At 44.4% G+C, this 19181-nt stretch overlaps 1 protein-coding gene across 1 annotated transcript in view; it reads right to left on the bottom strand.

The window, feature by feature from the left end:
- SLC24A4 (solute carrier family 24 member 4) overlaps nt 1–19181 on the bottom strand; it is a 578300-nt gene that overhangs the window by 531630 nt on the left and 27489 nt on the right. The gene's annotated exons all lie outside the window — the stretch shown is intronic.

Genomic DNA, 19181 nt, shown 5'->3' with positions numbered 1-19181 from the left:
TGTATAAATCCTATTTCAGGCACAAACTGGAATTTGTGCCGCAAGTTTGACTTTTGCAGTCTTTACTGCATATCAGCAAAGATCTTCGGATATCTTACACAAGAAAAAACCTGGTGAGATATATGTGAGAAAATATAGGTGGAAACAGGTACAACATGCACCAACTGCATGCACAAACTCTGATACCGTATGTTATTCCTCATTCTGATGTGTGAAACTGCTGAATGGGTGGGTAATACTGCACCTCGTGTTGATGATAGAGCCTGTAGAATTGTGTTCACTTGTTTAAATGTTCTTGTCAAAGGCAATAGGCCTTTCCTGAATCTTCATAAAGTTCTGACCAAGCCTGTAGGCCTTGTTGTGTTCCCTGTGGAATGCCATATCGTGTTTCACTTGGCCTCTATATGGATGCTGCTAGCTTGTGGGCACTCAAATCTTCACTCTGTGCCTTGCAATACCAGCAGACTAGATTAATGAGGGTCGATCTCCTTTCGATAAATCTTCAGGATAGATGATATGCACACGGATTATTCTACAAACCTCTCTCCCCAGCCCTTGTGTTGTCAACTGGTGCTGATATCAATAATACAGGGACCTATGGTAACCAAATTCGGTTGCGGTCGAATAATCTTTGGATGCCCCTGGGCTCCCTGACCCATTCCTCACATCCGGTGTGCTGGGTCGTGTCACCGCTTTATTGTATTAAAAGGGCTAACTGGTGTACCAGGGCTATTAGTGAGTATTTAAAGACAAGAGCCCTAAACACAAATTCATATGATCCCAGAGAACTCACAGAGGAAAATACATACAGGAAAATCCACACCACAGAAGAAGAGAAGGTTCAAAGTACAAACCATGAAGGTTAATTTAAAAATTGGAAATCATTACAGAAGACAAAAAAGGCAATAGTCAATCAACGCAGAATATTCAAAAATACAAATAAAATGTAAATCGACATTGACAGTGGAAGCTGAGCCCTAATCTAGACAACAGCCAGAACAGAATACGGTTGAGCACAAAGTAGATAAGAATCAACGAGCATTTGTCAAAAGAATTGCTCGGTTATCATAAAAGAAATAGTATAAATAAAATATTCCAAGTTCAGATCAATGAAAGGCTTGACATGTAGTCTGCGCTAAGGAGCGAGTGGAAATCTGTGGGTCGTCTCCCAAATAGAGAGTTTTTTATACAATTTTAGAAAGAGAAACTCTACAGTGGCTGTGGATCAATATAAAAGTTAAACATTATTAACCAACGGTAAAACAGAAAACACGTCATACGGTAATATGACGTTTACTCTACTCCTGATTTATGCCCTACAACAGAAACAAAGATTAACCCCTTGGCTGTGGCGGTAATTGCGCCGCAGCGCTAGGGGGGAGGGGGGCCAAGCGGCGCCGCCATGCTCGTGACAGAACCACTCTGTCATGAGCCTCGGGCGCGCTGTGCTTGTGACGGAGTGGTTCCGTCACGGCCCCGCCCGCTCAATGGAACGCTCAGCAGAGGTGCAAAATCTCTGCCGCGCAGGCGTGGCGGCCGGGCCGTGACGGAACCACTCCGTCATTAGCACAGCCCGTTCGAGGCTGGTGACGGAGTGGTTCCGTCACCAGCACCCAACGGGTTAATTTAAAATAAAAACAGCCTCCCATCCCCGTCCAGCGGAAGGAAATGGCCTTCCAGTGAAAATCAGTTCTCTCCAGGAACATCATGGACAGAAAATAATAACTTGTAAAATGTTACAGTGCAAACAAGACCGTAAAACTAACTGAATTCCATACTATTAAATGTAAGATTGAAGGTCACATCTAAGGCTCCCCAGTGCACAGCCAAAGAAAGAGAAAACACATTACATGCACCTAATCTCTCAGGCATTTTGAAAGTACGCTTGAAAATAGACAAGGACCACTAATGTCAGGTATTAAAAAAACTATGACGTTGAGCACAGTAAAAAAAACTGCATTTGAATCTCTCTATTATTAAGTAAAGCAGAAAATAACCAGTTATGGAATTTGCTTCCATACTCACAAAGGCCTGATAGTGGTCTTACTGACAGTGGTAATTTCTCTTGAATATAAATGTGTGACTTGACAAATGATCAAGTGTTCTTCAAACACATATAACCCTATGGGACACTCATGCACTGCATTGCACATCAGAACAGAGGACTACATTGTTCTTTTGAAAAATGAAGAGTTCTGCATCAGCTCAGCTTTTGAAACTAGGCCCTCCCCTTTTACAGTGCCTCAGTATGGCCCTCTCCTGCTGCACGCTATAGGGGGCTGTGAATGAGTTGAACTATTGTTGGCTTAGTCGATCTTTGGGATGCACGCCCAATCCCACCGCTTCACCACCCCCACATCATGAAGTCGCCTCATTTACTACTACGGTTAAGAAGAAAGGGTGGAAGCAGGAAAGCGCAGCTGTGTATTCTGAATATGTTTGTGTCTGTGTGTGTAAGCAAGAGACTATGGGCCGCATGCACAAACATTAGGAATACCGATTTCCTAAATGCAAATAAATCCAAATCACTATTAGGGAATCAGTATTCCAAATGTATGATTTTTTTTCTTCTCCAAAATTACTATTACTAGTAGGTCACAAATCGACCTACATCATGAATATTAATTAGGTAGGTTTCACTATGCACCAGCCACACCAAGATGATCTTGACTACTCTGATGAGATCTTTAATCTTTGGATCACCACCTGCACAGATGGCATGGCACCTCTCAAAACAAGGACCACAGCCAGGATCAGACCACAAGATAGCTTGTGTGACAACGACCTCTGATGCACCAAGTGCCACTGCAAGCAGCTTAAGCGCTGATAGAGACTCACCCACAAGAACAGTGACAAACAAACCTACACCTCATCCCTGTGACAATACCACCAACAACTGAAAGCCACCAAGTACTCAGACCTAACAGACCAGACTGATGGAAAGGCAATGGAACATATTTACTTATGCAAGGATTGCAGGCAGCATAAAATATGGTTTGTAAAAATATCTTCCTAATGTAGTTATGAAAATTCAACCTTCACTATCTTTTCAGATGTTTGCTAATCATGGAAGAAGACCTTGAGGCAAGCTTCTGTTATATTCCTGGTTGAAACAAAAACAAATTGAATTTATTTCCAAATTGGCCACTCTTTAGACAAAAGCAACTTTACTTTCACAGAGAAAACTGCAGTTAATGGCTGCAAACTGTTGGTACATACATTTCTATTAATATCTAGCATTCCCCACTCTTACACGTTAAGCATCCAACACTGTGGGCTGCAGAGTACACTTAGCGGTGACTCAGCTAAGGTATAAATGCAGATTTTTCTTCATGATAGAACACCTTTATCTAACATGTATTACAACAGGGTTTTAAACTGCAATGGCGAATCTGGAGCTAGTGTTATATCACCCATATCATTGAAGTTTCTTGATAATACCACACTTGCACAGCACAAGGAGGCAGTTCACGAGGATTAGTGTACATCCACCCTCAAAAATATATAGGAATCCTTGTGAAGAACAGCAAACGTACATATTGGGACCTGAAAGAGACAGAAGACTTTCATTTCTGCATTTGCATTTAGAAAAGGCCACACGACTAAACAAATTAGCATATTTAATTATGAGCCGTCTGAGGGAGCATGCAGTAACCCATGATTTTGCTCTCTGCTTCCTTCCATGCCCACAGCTATCATTCAAACAGTAGAAGCTGTCATTCCCCTGTGTAAATGGTCACTGACTGAAAATTGTCATCAGAAATCGTTTAATGCTCTGCGAGTACAGGAGAGACAGCAAACTATGAATGCCTGTCCCTGGAAGTCGAAGAGAGGATGGGAACTATCTTCCATGGTCTTTGCCTTGTAACTTGCAGTGTTAGTATTGTGAGTCACAAATGCACCTCAAAAGAGAATGTCACTTTGCAAACGAATACATCTAGTATTATGGGGTAACCCAGTGCCCCTTAGAACTTGGCTGTGAAGATGAGGAGAAATGTTGGTTCTGTCGGGTATAGAATTGCTTTTATTCTTGTTGAAAGCATGACCACTGACTTATTGTCAGTGAAATTGCTCTCCCACCTTCGCAGCTCCACCATTAAGTGAGGCCTCTCCTGAGCCCCTGCACTCCCGTAGTGTTTGGTGTTCAAGGCCCTCCTCCACCAGCAGGTTATACCTGAGCCTCATCCCTGGTGGTCCAGTGGACCTCTAACTCCTTTCTCTCACTCTGCTTTCTGTCCCTTCTGCTCAGTTTTTCACCCTTTAGCTCTTTCACCCTTTCACTCTTCTTAGCACTCTTCTTCTGTTTTCTGCTCCATTTTTTACCCTTTCGCTCTTTCACCCTTTCACTCTTCTTAGCACTCTTCTTCTGCTTTCTGCTCCATTTTCACCCTCTATTCATCCCACCCTTTTACTCTTCAGATCTTTTTTCTTTTCTTTTTCACCATTTTTACTCTTTACTTTCTTCCTCTATTGCTTGCTTTCCCCCGTTATTTCCCACCGCTGCTGCCCCCGCGGCCCTTCCCCCCTAGCGCGACCAGCCCGAGTCAGTTCCCCTCCCCGCTCCTGCCTCCCAGCTGTCCAGCCCTCCCCGACCCGTACTTAATGGCAGGGGCAAGCTCTCCCATCGCTGCTTGACCCAAGACTCATGTGCCAAGCAGCGACGGGAGAGCTTGTCCACCGTGCCGCCTTTTTGATGTGATTCATCACATCCTTCGACAACCCTGTCTTGGTTTCAAATTATCCACACCAAGACCCTGCATGATTCATTCTTCATGAATTGGTCTTACAGTGGATCATAATATGAAGACTGTCGAAGTCCGAATTACTTCTTCTACGGGCTGTCCCTGTGTTCCCTTTGTCCTGAGGAAGACCCTCCGTGACCATTAGCATCCTGCACAACTGTGGGTTGAAACGTTGACGCACTAGGCAAATTCCTGACCCTTTTCTCTCTGCTCCATACCTAAAGGAAATTCAACTCCCCAGCGGATCAGAGATTCATGTATTTGGGATGGATAAAACCTGAATGACCTTTTTAACCAGCAATAATGCACTATATATATCTTGTTCACAACCGGCACGTTCTTTCACTGTGTCCCTTCAGTACCTGCTCCGTTTTGCTTATTACTTGTGACAGCCCCTTAGTGTCATGTACACAGTGTTAAAATAAGAAAAAAAGTGATTATTTTTCTTCGATATAAAGCTTTGATTTATCCATGATTGGTGTGTCTTTTTGTTGTTCTCTTCCCTCATTTTTTGCATTAACTGCAACGACACAAATGTTTGAATAACTGTTTCTTTCACTAATGTTTCTTATTCAACAAGAATAAAATCAATTCTATACCCGACAGAACCAACATTTCTCCTCAACTTTGCAAACAAAAGCACTTTTGATATAGTCGAAGCTGTATGTTCAGCTTTTGCTTGGAAGGAATGGATGAAAAAAGTGTGAATTTTCTCTATGAAAATATGTATAATTTAAAGCTTCTTCCTCTTGCTTGCTTCATTTCAGTGACATTCCGAGATATATAACACCGAGATATATATATCATAATAATGATATATCCGACCGAGATATATCAAATTCAAATTTGAAGTTTGAAATTAAAAGCTTTTTAATTAACCTAATGCTGTTATTGTGAACCAGGAATCAGAACCATTGTGTTAAACACTCGTACAATGTACTAGGATCATATGGATTACTGTCGGCAACATTCAGAGTGCTGCAATCATTGCTTTAAATCCAGTGTTTGGACTATTTGAGCTGTGGACCTCCCAACTATGCTAGATTTCAATAGCGACAAGAAGAGCGTTTTCTCCAATATCTAGCCTGAACTTCTTTCTTTCTTTCTTACTTTCTTACTTTCTTACTTACTTTCTTTCTTTCTTTCTTTCTTTCTTTCTTTCTTTCTTTCTTTCTTTCTTTCTATCTTTCTTTCTTTCTTTCTTTCTTTCTCTGGTCCAGGTCTCACAATGCCCAATAAAGGCTGTAAATGATAAATAACAGTCTGGTATCTCTTACATATTTTCCCACCCGCTTCTGTTTTCCACAAGCTTGAGGGATGGGGGGTGGGAGAAGCCACTAAAAAACCCTCCCATAAAGAAATGATTACAATCCAAGACCTAAAAATCTCTGAAATAACAGCTATGTTAAGCAACACAACCTCAATGTCATCTCAGTGAACTGGTCATGACACAACTCCACTGAGAACATAAATTGCATCATCAATAACTTGCAAATAAAAGACGCTTCACCGTTGTATGATGAACAGAAGTATGGACTTTATTAGTACAAAGATGAGACCCCGCACCACACCCTTGACAGGCACAGCACAGCAGCAGACTGGCGATGCCTGAACCACCATTCCAAGTATGACATGAATGGAACTGAGAAGTGTCATAAGTGTGAGTGCAGCATCAGCCTAGCTGATGTTACTAAAGCATATTATAAAATTAACATCAATTGTGGCATCACACATGACATGTCACTGATGCAACACTCAGTTATCCTTGGCTGCTGTCAGGGACAATATAGCCTATATAGCCTATTTTCTCTATATAACCCCCATGAGAACATCTAGGTGCTGGCAGTGGTGCTACTCAACTAATGAGGGCCCCTGTTAAAACAATGCAAAGGACTTTGAAGGGTATTCTTCTTGGGACAAGTGGCCCATGTAGGGCCCTGAAAGCATGGATGAGCTGGTCATGTGTGTTCAAGCTAAAAATAAGGGTGGCTGCAGCATTATGGATTCATATCAGTTTGCTGAGCAGGCATGTTGTGAGCCCAGTGTAAATGTTGTTGCCATAGTCTAGCCATGATAATAGTAGGTCTGATGAGGTTTGGACTATATGGAGATATTCTAAGTAGGGGAAACTTATCTCAATGTATTAATAACTCTAATGCTCTATGAAGAAATATGTTTACATCGATACAGTTAGTGAATCTTGTTGCATAGTTGTGTACTCAGAAGATCCTAGAGAACCATTGGGTTCATCATCCAATGCGATACTATGCTGTGATTTTTAATGTGTTAGTGGAGTTATCCCTAGTACAATGAGTGTAGTTATAACCAACTTATTCAGTGGAGCTGGCAATTTTGTTTCTTTGCATTTTTCTTGCCTCTGGTACTGATTTCTCAGTATTTTGTGGGATGCTTTGGAGGGATTTGCGAATGTCTTGCCACAGGCGGTTCCAGTCATTTGGAGATGTATTTTCCCAGGTCTGTGGCCTACCTTGCTTGATAGGTGTGCGCAGCAGTAGGCTTAGAGTCCTGGAGGCTGCAGTACATCCTTGATGTGCCCTCAAATGCCCATACCAACTTTTCAAAGTGTGTGAGTTGTTTTGTCACTGCTGCCACATTGGATGGTTGAAGGGCCCAATGTTGAAACTAGCAGTATTTAACGTGGGCTATCTTTGATACATGAAATCCAATTTGCACTGCTCAAATGATCTGTTGTGTCCCCTGCAAAGAGGACCCACAAGGTTCTACTTTCCCCTTAACTTCCCATTTCAGGAAAGCTGTGGGGCAAAGGGTCGGTGTAAAGTCTGGGTTTTTGGCAATTGGCGTGTTGAGGTTTGTGAATGTAGTGAGTCCCTTTCTTAGAGCTATCCGGTCCAATATAATCAAAATGTCTTAGTTGGAGTGGCTATGCAGATGCTTTTTGGCCGTGTGTCCTGAGGTAACCAGCCTAGATCCCAAAGAGGGCAGCAGGCCACCACTCATCCATATGGAACCAGTGTTTTTTGCTTTACCGCACTACTCACTCTGAGAGGAAGCATAGGTGAGCTTCCCAGTAGTGTTCCAGAAAGTTAGGGCAAGCCGGGCCTCCCATGTCCATAGGGGGCAATACAACCTTGTTAGAGATGTGTGGTGCTTTCCCAGCCCAGATGAAAGAGTGCCCATTATTTTGTATTTGCACAATGTCTTCTTCAAGGATAGGGATCGGGAGCGCTTTAAATAATAGAGTACCCTAGACAGCACATTCATTTTCATGACGTTGATGCTGCCCAGTCAAGACAACTATAGGGGCTGCGATATACGCTGGTCTTCGAGTGTGGTTCTATCGAGCCCTGCCCAGTTGACCGGTGTCCACCCCTTCAGGTGTCATGTGATGGTAAGTCCTAGATATCTAATGGAGAATTTGGCCCACTGGAAGAGTGTTGCCGGCTTGAAGAGGGAGGGAAGGTCAGCAGGAGGAACTGGATGTTAAGGATGTGGGATTTGCCCCTATTTACTTTAACGACCAACTCCGTCTCAAATTCCTGTAAGATGGAGAGGAGAGATGGAAGTGATTTTGGGTCTAGTGTAAGGAGGACAATATCTGCGAAGGGATTTATTTTGTGCATTCTGCCTCCAAATGTGATGCCTGCTATAGCGTTTGGTTTCTGTATCTTTATGGCCAGAGTTTCGATGACGAGGACAAAAAGAAGTGATGATAAGGGGCACCCTGTCTAGTCCCATGGGCCAGTATAAAGGGGTCCATGCAATGCCCATTTAGCCAATTATGATAGGGTCTACACAGGCCACCTTGATTTTACCCACCAAACCTTGACTGAGATTGAGTTTGTTGAGCACAGCTTTTAGGAAGGCCCAACTCACACGGTCTAAGCCTTTCTCAGCCTCCATTGAGAAAACTAGTGCTAAGATATGGCATTTGTGAGCGTTCTCATCTAGATGACTAGATGAGCTAGACGGCGAACTTTATTCACCCCCTCTATATTGTGAACGAATCCCGCCTGGTTTGGTTTCAAGAGAAGGTAGTCTAGATGCATGGTCAGTATTTTAATTGGCATTTTGGACTCTACATTCAATAGGGCTATTAACATATACCATGCAGTCAGATGGGTCCGTGCCTAGTTTAGTTTGGGTATAAGGGCAGCAATAGCAGCCTCACACATGGATAATGTTAACCCTGTGATCTGTGAAAAGGAGTTGAACGGGGAGAGTAAGTGGTCCTGCAGGGGAGCAGAGTATGTTTAGTAAAACTTGAGTAGCAGGCCATTCGAGCCAGGCAAATTGCAGTTTGACATTTCTTTGATCCCTTGTCGGAGCTTGGTGGCGTCTATGGGGGCCTCTACTAATTCTCTGTATTGCGCTGGAATGGGTTGCCATTCCCACCGGCTCAGATATTGCCGTATATATGTTCAGGGTCTTCTGTGATTTGTTAGTAGAGTGTGTGGTAGAATTTAGGAAAGGCCTCCTGCTTGTTTTTCTTGCTTAATGCCCAGATGCTGGCCTCTGTTTTAACTTGTGGGACATACCTTTTAGTTTTTTGGACTCTGAGTTTGTGTGCAAGCTGAGTGCCTATGTTGTCACCCATATCATAGAAACGCTGGCCTATTACGACTATGGCACATTCCACATTGGTCCTGTAATGTTTTTAACTGTCCTCTCATAATGGCCAGCTGCTTCTGGGTGCATCTTGAGGGTATTAATTTTTTATAGGTTTCTAGCTCTTTTACCTCTGTGGTAAGGGACTGCTCCACTAATCAAGCCTCTCTGACTCTGCCTATTTCAACAGTCACTATGGTGCCCATTATTGTGGCTTGAAATGTATCCCACAGTATATGGGGTGAGACATCTAGTGTGGAGTTGTGGGTGAAAATATTATTTATAGCTTCAATGATTGTATTTCAATTCACCAGGTCCCTTAGTGTTTGGTGGGTTGGGCGACAGGGTGGAGATCTGCATGGGGAGTGTGGTCCTATTTATCATGTGAGATCTAGGTGTGCATGGTCAGAAATCGATATGGCCAAGAGAGATGCTGATGCCAAAGTCTCAGGGAGGGACTGTGTGATGAAGAGATAGTCAATGCAGGAATAAGAGAGGTGTACATGTGTGTTAGACCTGGCTTTTACAGAGGGTTTATCCCCAGATTATTTGGTTTGTGGCCTTCTGTTTCAGACCTGTTTTTGTTGGTTGTATGACTCTGGGCACTTTAGTACTGCTGATCTAATGTGCATATGCTCTCCCTGAAAATTGTATGTATGGATTGCTGTTTCCATATTTGGCTGATTTGATTTACTAGTCAGTCCCTAGTACAGTGCACTGTGTGTGCCCAGGGCCTGTAAATCAAATGCTGCTAGTGGGCCTTCAGCACTGATTGTGCCACCCACATAAGCAGCCTGTAAATGTAACTCAGGCCTCCATTGCAGAGCCTGTGTGCAGTTTAGTACTGCTATTTCGACTTGGCAAGTGCACCCACTTGCCAGGCCTTAACCTTCCCTTTTCTAACATGTTAGTCACCCCTAAGGTATGCCCAAGGTACCTCTATGGGCAGGGTGCAGTGTATGTGAAAGGTAGGGCATACTCTGATGTGTGTGGCATGTCCTGATAGTGAAATACTGCCAATTTCGTTTTTCACTACTGTAAGGTTATCTGTTCTCATGGGATAGAATGGGAAGTTTGCTTATAACATCTTATAAGCATAACTGCCCCTGGGAACCAGATTGGAAAATAAAGTTTAGTAGGCCTGAACTCAGAATATTAAAATGCATCTTTTAGTGAGGGTAATTTTTACATTCTTAAAAAATAGGTATTTTCGTGCTTAGCCCTCCAGTGTTCCTCTGCTAGGATGTGTATTGTCTGTCTGGCTTTGGAGTGACAGGGGATGGTTATGTGCAGTGGCTCCAGAGAGTCTGGATGAGCCAGCACTAGGCTGAATAGGCCTGGTCTGCATTTGAAGTGGTGAGAGGAGTAGCACCTCAACATGAATAGGGCTATGCCTGCCTTCTACAACGATGGCTCTGTTGCCCTGTGGTGTGTCTGGAGCCAGGACTCACACTGACAATGGAGGTTGTTGTGCATTTGCAAAGTGCCCCCCAGAACTGGTTTGGCCTGGGCTCAGAGCCCTGGGCCAGGAGAGAACAAAGAGATTTATTGTATAAAAATAGGGGCCCAGACCCCAGACTTTTAGATCACTACTGGGAATCAAGTGGAACCTTCACCAAGGAGAAGAGCGGGAGAAGCTGAGGAGGAATATTGTCCCTGTGCTGTTTGCTGTCTGGGGTTGGTCTCTACTGGCTACTTGCTGCCAAGGAAAGGAGAAAGGACTTTGCTCTTTGTTGTGTCCCCTGCTTGAGGATGATCTCCAAGGGCTTGAATTGAGCTTGCCTCCTGTTCTGAAGTCTCAGGGATACAAGGACTTCACCTCCAGTTCCCCCTGACCTCCTCTGCTGGGAGTTCTGACATTCTGAGAGGTGCCTGCCAGTGTTCTGGGCCTCTGGAGGTTGTTTTGGGACTGGAGACTGCAAGAACTGTGAAAATCGATGCATCGTCTGTTTCCAACGCATCACAGCGGTGCAAGAGAAGATTTCCGATGCACCGCCGCCACCAAAGAATCGACGCAGCGCCTGCTCGCGGCTGAAGTGTCTGCTGTGCGACGAATCCTGTGCACGATCTCCGACGTCCAAGATCACCGCACCGATCCTGACACAGGCCTAGTTAGAGAAGAACCAATGCATCGCACGGGATCATCATGCATCGCATCGAGGCCCCAAGTCTGTTGCATCGTTGAGGGACACAGTAAGAAACCGACACGTCACCTCCCAACACAGTAAGAAACCGACGCATCACCTCTCCTGTGCAGCAGTAAGGAACCAATGCATCACCTTCCCTGAGTGTAAGGAACCAATGCATCTCCTTCCCTGCGACCCTTTTTGCTTGCATTTTTTGACGCATCCAAGGTACTTTGTGTAAAAGTGTTGCATCTCACATTTTCTTGTAACTTAACTGTTTCTACCCTGTGGAAGTCATATTTTTAGCACTGTATTGTGGATTGTTGTCATTTGGTCTTGTTTTGGTTTAGATAAAGATTACTTATTTTTCGAAACTGTTGTTGTGTCCATTTGTAGTGTTTTCACTGTATTACTGTATGTGTTCATAAATGCTTTTCACACTGCCTCTGAGATAAGCCTGTCTGCTTGCGCCAAGCTACCAAGGGGGGATCAGGGGTTATTTTAGAAGTGTATCCTCCTTAGCCTGACTAGGAAGAAGGGTCCCTACATGGACAAATGTACCTACATCTGCCAACTAGGGATGTATGACGTTACGACGCATACTTCGCCTACCTTTACAACGCAATTTTTACAACGCAGGATCCTTTACAACGAATGTCTTTACAACGCATGATATTACATCGCAGATGCCTTTACAACGCATGCCATTACAACGTAAGTATACATAAGTATATAATATTATTATAAAAAGTAATTAATTAAAATTAATTTAATTTAATTTAATTTATTTTTTATTTTACTTTAATTTTCTTATTTTTTAAAATATATATATATATTTTTTTTTAAATGTAGGTGTTTTAAAATAATATTCTAACTCCATAGGGGAGTAATAGTAGGGTAAGTGCTGGATAGTGTAGGATTTAAAATTACTATTCTAACTCCAGGGGGGTGAAATAGTAGGGTAAGTGCTGGATAGTGTAGGGGTAAAAATTACTATTCTAACTCCAGGGGGTTGTAATAGTAGGGTAAGTGCTGGATAGTGTAGGGGTAAAAATTACTATTCTAACTCCAGGGGGGTGTAATAGTAGGGTAAGTGCTGGATAGTGTAGGGGTACAAATTACTATTCTAACTCCAGGGGGTGTAATAGTAGGGTAAGTGCTGGATAGTGTAGGGGTAAAAATTACTATTCTAACTCCAGGGGGGTGTAATAGTAGGGTAAGTGCTGGATAGTGTAGGGGTAAAAATTACTGTTCTAACTCCAGGGGGTTGTAATAGTAGGGTAAGTGCTGGATAGTGTAGGGGTAAAAATTACTATTCTAACTCCAGGGGGGTGTAATAGTAGGGTAAGTGCTGGATAGTGTAGGGGTAAAAAAATATATAATAATAAAATTACTTACATTTTTTTTATAAATGATACTTTTTTAAAATATATATTAAATAATTAATATTTAATTATTTAAAAAAAATTAAATTAAATAAAAAATGTATTATAATTATATACTTACCTATACTTACGTTGTAATGGCATGCGCTGTAAAGGCATCTGCGATGTAATATCATGCGTTGTAAAGACATCCGTTGTAAAGCTTGGAACCGGAGGAAGCCAGGTTCCGAGCAAAACTGAAGACATTCCTCTACTCTAAATAAGTGCCCGCTTTGCTTCTGTGCTCCCTGCTCGCTGCCTCTCCCTCTTTTAGCGCGTGGACACGCCGGTGTGCGTAACGCAGCGCTCTACAAATGTCCCAATAATAATAATAATAATAATAAAGGATCCTGCATTGTAAAAATTGCAATGTAAAGGTAGTTCGTGGTAAAAGTTGCGTTGAAACGGTTGTTTCCCGCCAACTAGAGATCCCCATAACTAACAGTGTGATTAAAAGGAGTAATCCCTGAGGTCTGGATGGAGGTGTTGCCACGTGTCCACCAATCTCAATTCCGTGATTTCCTTTTTTTAAGAGAGCTGACATTGCCCCAATCCCCTGGTAGGTGTTCACATGCCTGTCCTTGTCAGGGTCCATGGCTAGGTTGTGGTCACCTCCAACTATGAGGTCTTCGGTGGCATCGCAAATTTGCTGCTTCAATGTGGTGCATAGGAATGTTTCTTTGGAGGAGTTAGGAGCATATATATTCAACATTGGGAGGGTTGTATTCCCCTTTAGAACAGTGAGCTTAAGGAATCTACCCTCTGGGGCCCGGACTATGGTGGTAGGAATGCACCTCATGTGAGACTTGGATAGAATTGCAACTCCCACAGTTTTAGTAGGCGAGGATTCCCAGAATTTATGAAAATTTTGTCTATGGCTTATGCGATGATGGTCAGCCTTAATCAAGCATGTTGCCTAGAGAAATATAACATTTGGGTCCTGCGGACTCAAATAGCTCCAGATTTGCCAGCACTTTTTTGATGAGTTAAGGCCTCACACTTTCAGTGAAAGAGCCAGAACGTGTGTTGGGCATAAGGGATCGACATAGGACACTAGAGGTTGAGCTAATGCTGAGGACGAGATTCAGAGACAAAGCCAATTGTGACACACTTTGTAAGCTCACCTCCCCTATGCGTCTTGTCCCAATGAAAGGAAAAGTACTGGAGGAGAAACACAAGGAAAAAGTGCTAAAAGGCCAACAGGGCATAACCATGGTGGTCTTCCCATTGAAATTGTGGATTATGGTCTCAATTCCTTTAGAGGCGTGGCCCCCTATATGAGAACTATATGGAAAAATGTAATTTGTATTGGGGTGTCATGTTTTGAGTGAAAGTCACAATCCGGGTAATGTGCTAAGCAGGGGAGCTTTAGAGTACTTGCCATCCCCCTCCCCCCTGGTGCCCGTGGTGCCCTTCCAGAGAGCTCTGTCAGTTTAGGTCTACCCTGGGGGGTAGAGATCCCATCTGGGATTTCTCTCAAATAGGGGATTCTTGTTTCATCCTCATTAGGTGGTAGATCACATCTGCCTTAGTGTCGTTAGAGGAGCCGATCCTGCGCATTGAATGCTTATTTCCTCTAGTTTGGGTTTGCCATACCGGAAAGTAGTCCGGTCTCTCTTGCTAAAGGTTTTGGGGCTAGTTCCACGACGCTGGGTCTGGAGGGAGCCCCAGCATTAACTTTGCCTCTTGTAAGGAGCGTACTATTCCTTGCCTCCTGTTCCATGCTAAGATCAGTCTGAAGGGGTGGCTCCATTGGTATTTGATCTTGCGTTATTTCAGGGCTGCTGTGACTCGACGAAAATCTCTGCTTTTTCTTGGGGTGGTCAATGCGAGGTCATGGAAGAGTTGGATTGTCACTCCTCAGAAGATCAGGGCAAATTTACCACAGGCAACAGCCATTATGTGCTCCTTCTCCTCAAAGTAGTGGATGTGTGGGTATGTCATATGTGGGTCTCATGCCAGAAGCCCTGGTAAATACTTTATGTGCCTGATCTAGTCTGGGTGGGAGCAAGGATATGACACCTCTGATCGCACATAGGAGGTCAGCGACAGAGCCCAATGTGTCCTCTCCCTTATCTCCCCTAGAGATGCACCTGATGTGGATTTTGTTGCAGCAGCTGCAGCATTCAATGTCCTCCTCTTTCAGTTGCAATTCGTAGTTTTATGCCTTTAATGCCATGAGTCGCTGCCGTGGCATCTCCTGGTCTTTGATCAAAGAATCTGAGGTGCGTCCAAGTCTTTCTTCCAGTACGCTGACCTCTTTTCGTATCTCATATAGACATGACTTACATTTAGCTATGAGCAAGCCAATTTCAGATCAGATTTCTGAGTGAAATCTGTCCATATATACTTGTGCAACTGGTGTTGTCGGTGGAACTGGTGGTATCTCTCTTGGTTTACAGGCACCCTCGCTGGTCGCTCCCATGGTCCACATTTCAGTGATCAAGCTCTCCTTCTGGTCTTTGCCCTTGACCATGTGTGCTCTAGGACCCCAGCCTGCCCTCCATTACTGGTTACTCGGTTCACACTAGGGGTGTTATTCAGGCAACCTCAAGTTGGCCCAAGGGACTACCAGCATGACTAATTGGTGGGCAATGGCAAATTTCAATGGTGTAAGGTCTGTCCACTGACTTAGAAGGGGATGGGTGTGTCTCTCCGATCAGGTTGGTCGAATGTCGGGAATCCGCTCCATAGGGATGTGCTGCCAATGTTCCTTCAGAGGGACCCGCTTCTTCAGAATCTCAAGTAGGAATGGGGGAAGCTGTTGCGAAGGGTCACCCACCTCGTGTCATCGACCCGGGCCAGGGCCGGACTGGGAACAACAACCAGACCTGGCAATTATTGCCCGACCAGTCCTGGAAGGTGGTGGTGGTGCTAGCAAAATGCAACACTCCTGCTTTTGTTACAGGGGGCTGATATTGCAGCCATTCTGCAAAACCAGCCTCATGTAACAAAACCTGCCCCCACGGGAACAAAACCGCACTCCCACCCCTCCGGCCACCGGGGAAATTCCCGGTGCCTGCTATGGCCAGTCCGGTCCAGACCCAGGCCAATGGGCCACCCCTCCAACTGCACAAGGACAGCTGTGAGATTCGCAATGCTCGAGAACTGCGACCGCAAGGAGGTCAGCAGATCTGCTGTCAACTCAATGTTTGGCTTGGCCAAGCTCCCTACATTACTGTTTTTTTAGTCCATTGTGTAAAATTTTTGCTCAACATATCGGCAAACCACATTTTGTATAATTTTGCATAGCGGCACATAATTTTCCCAAGATTCAGCAGAAAAAAATGATACAGTTTCACCAGCCCGTAGTTATCACCTTGCTAAGTGTTATTAACGAGAGAGCTAGAATCTCTGAAGGAGTTAGCCAAGGCATGGAGCTATTCAACAGCTATGTAATTCGCCTTTGGGAGGTAAAATTCTCAGAGCTGTCACGTTTTCCTAGTTTTTGCATGAGTAATTTATCCAGTATGGGTGCTTTCTTTCCATTGTGGAACTTGTAGTCCTCCATACCGCCTTATAAACTCAGGGGGCAAGTACAGAGACTACAAAGAAAAAACCCTGACTGAAAAAATTGCTTGCTCGTGGCCCTAATAAACGAGAGATCTGACAATAATATATAAAAAGAAAAGCCCATATCTGGGCACGCTGCTACCTCCAGACACAGTGACATCACGACCCCCGCATTTGTGGAACTTAAGAGATGAAATCAAAAAAAGTGTTTCGAGATTTAAAAAAAACAAAAAACCTTCAAACTTATTTTTTTTTACTTGATAAAAGTGCGAGGGAGTTTGCGAGGGGAAGCAAGTTAAGTTTCCTGCTTAGCCGCCAGATAAACTTCCCATGGCGCTCCAGGAGGAAGGAGCATATTTTTAGAGCCCAGAGAAGTTTCCCTAGGGCGCGAGAAGGGAATATACATAAATCAGCAACCCAGACCGATCACTTATCCTGCCTAATTTAATTACACAGAATCGGACAAGATGAAGTGCTGCTCCCCTGTGACCTGAATTGCTCATCAAGCCACAGTAATGGTGTATAAAGAAAAAGTGGGCCAGGAAGTTATCTGTGACATCTTGGGCCTTAGGCCACCATCCTGCTAAATGAGTTGGTGGGTGATCTGATCCAGGGCACGTGCGACGCGGCCCTTTTATTAGCAGGGTCACGTGACAGGTGGCGCCTGTGTTGGATGGGGGAGGGGTGAGTGTTAGCACAGCCCTATGGAGGGGCTGCTGTATGACCTGTACTACAGGACTCTACAGTATCCATAGATTGGAAGGTAATATGTATTTGTATTGTATTTGTTTAGCACTGAAGGTGGTTGCTTTCAAGCAAAGGCATCCTCACTTAGAGAAACACGTCGGATAACTACACTTTCCAAAGAGTTGTCATGTTACCCTGCGCCAGGAGGGATGTCTGGGGGCCGAATTACATTATTTGAAATGGTGACTAAGCGATTTTTCACTTGTGATTGAGCAATTTTTGACCAGTATTTGCCCCGACCGTACATATCGTGCTATATGGTATGTTATGCTAAACATTTTTTGAGCATATAATTACCAATAAGCTGTGCCGGCATTACAACGAGATGTATTTAACACCTTAAGTGCTCATGATGCGCTCAGCTCATCATGAGGCACAGTGCGCAGGTGCTCATGACGAGCAGAGCTCGTCATGAGCCGTGGAATGCTCACACGCGGGTATAATTCCCCTGCTGCGCTGAACGTTCCACGGAAACGGGTGTGGTCATGACGAGCTCAGCTCGTCATGAGCACACGAGCACCGTGCCTCATGACAAGCTCAGCTCGTAATGAGCACGGGGGCTCTGTGCGTGCCTCCCCGCCCCCCAGCACAGCGGGAGAATTACCCCCGCTGCGAAGGGGTTAAACAAATATGGTTTAATAGTATCCTGTTGGCCTGATGATTATTGGTTTCACGTGACTGCATTGGTAAGGCATTCCACATCTGTGATGCTACATATGAAAAGGAACGTCCACCTCGTCTCATTCTCTTGATAGGCAGGATTGTTAGATGGCAAGAAAATGAGGGGCGCGGTTTATGCCATGGAAAGTCAGGGCTGAATAGTGTACTTGACAAATTAAGGACACAGCACTTATGACAGGTCACAAGGGTTTTAAGTTTGATTCTTTTTTCAAAACTGACAGCTAATATAAACCTATTAAATATATGGATATCGGGATATTCTGTGGAAGAGTCAAAATGGTCCTGCCTGCGACATTTTGAATGTTCTAAATGTCATGTAGGACATACTCTGGAAGAGTTAGACAGGGAGTTACAGTAATCCAGACAAAATCCTACCATGGTCTGTGTTAGAAGCGGCTGTCTCTAGTTGGCAGAGGTATACACTTCTGACAAATAGGGACACACCTTTTCTAGTCAGGGCAAGGGGATCATACACTTAGATAACCCCTGCTCACCCCCTTGGTAGCTTGGCAAAGCAGACAGGCTTATCTCAGAGGCAGTGCGTTAAGCATTTATGACCACATACAGTAATAAAGTGAATACACTACAAATGGACACGACACAGTAGTATTATAAAAATAAGTATTTTTATATAAGGCTTAGCACAAGACCAAATAACGACAAAAATATACTACAGATTAATAAATACTCTTGGAAGGAAAAATACTAGTTCAAGCACGGTTTCTTCTTAGCACAAAGTCTTTAGTAACAAAAGTAACTCTTCTTCTTTAAAACACAGTTCTTGGCAACAACGTAACCCACATGGGAGTCACACGACGTCGAGGCAAAGTTAATCCAAAGGTTCGACGTCGACCGCGAGGAGCGCTACGTCGAGCCCGGAGTCGCACAGACCCCAACAACACAGTACCTTGGAAAAGTGAAGCACTCGATGATCAGCGGCGTCGAGATGTCCGGCGTCGCGTCTTCGGCGTCGATCGGGCCTCGGAGTCGGGGGGATCTGCAGCGGCGTCGACCGAAGTCAGGCGGGAGCAGCGCTCACGAGATGAAGCAGGATACGGCGTCGTCGTCGATGTCGATGTTGCAAGAGTGAGCAGCGCTCACGGCGTCGAGAGGGCTCGAGGTTGATGCGATCAGCGGCGGCGTCGACACGGGGTCACTTGGAGCTGGAGCCGAACTCGCTACTCACTGGCGTCGCTACTGGCGTCGATCGGGCCCGGCGGCCGGCGTCGAAGGTGCGGGACACTGGAGCCGTTACTCACGATGTCGAGCTGGATTCGGCGACGTCCGTCGGCGTCGAGATTGCTAGATTCTTCAGAGGTGCTGGATTTCAGGTTCCAGCAACAAGCACTTTCAGCAAACAA

Source organism: Lissotriton helveticus, chromosome 9, assembly GCF_964261635.1.
Source record: "Lissotriton helveticus chromosome 9, aLisHel1.1, whole genome shotgun sequence".
Classification (NCBI taxonomy): domain Eukaryota; kingdom Metazoa; phylum Chordata; class Amphibia; order Caudata; family Salamandridae; genus Lissotriton; species Lissotriton helveticus.
The sequence above is the reverse complement of the archived record's forward strand: the minus strand, read 5'-3'. Positions and strand labels throughout refer to the sequence as shown.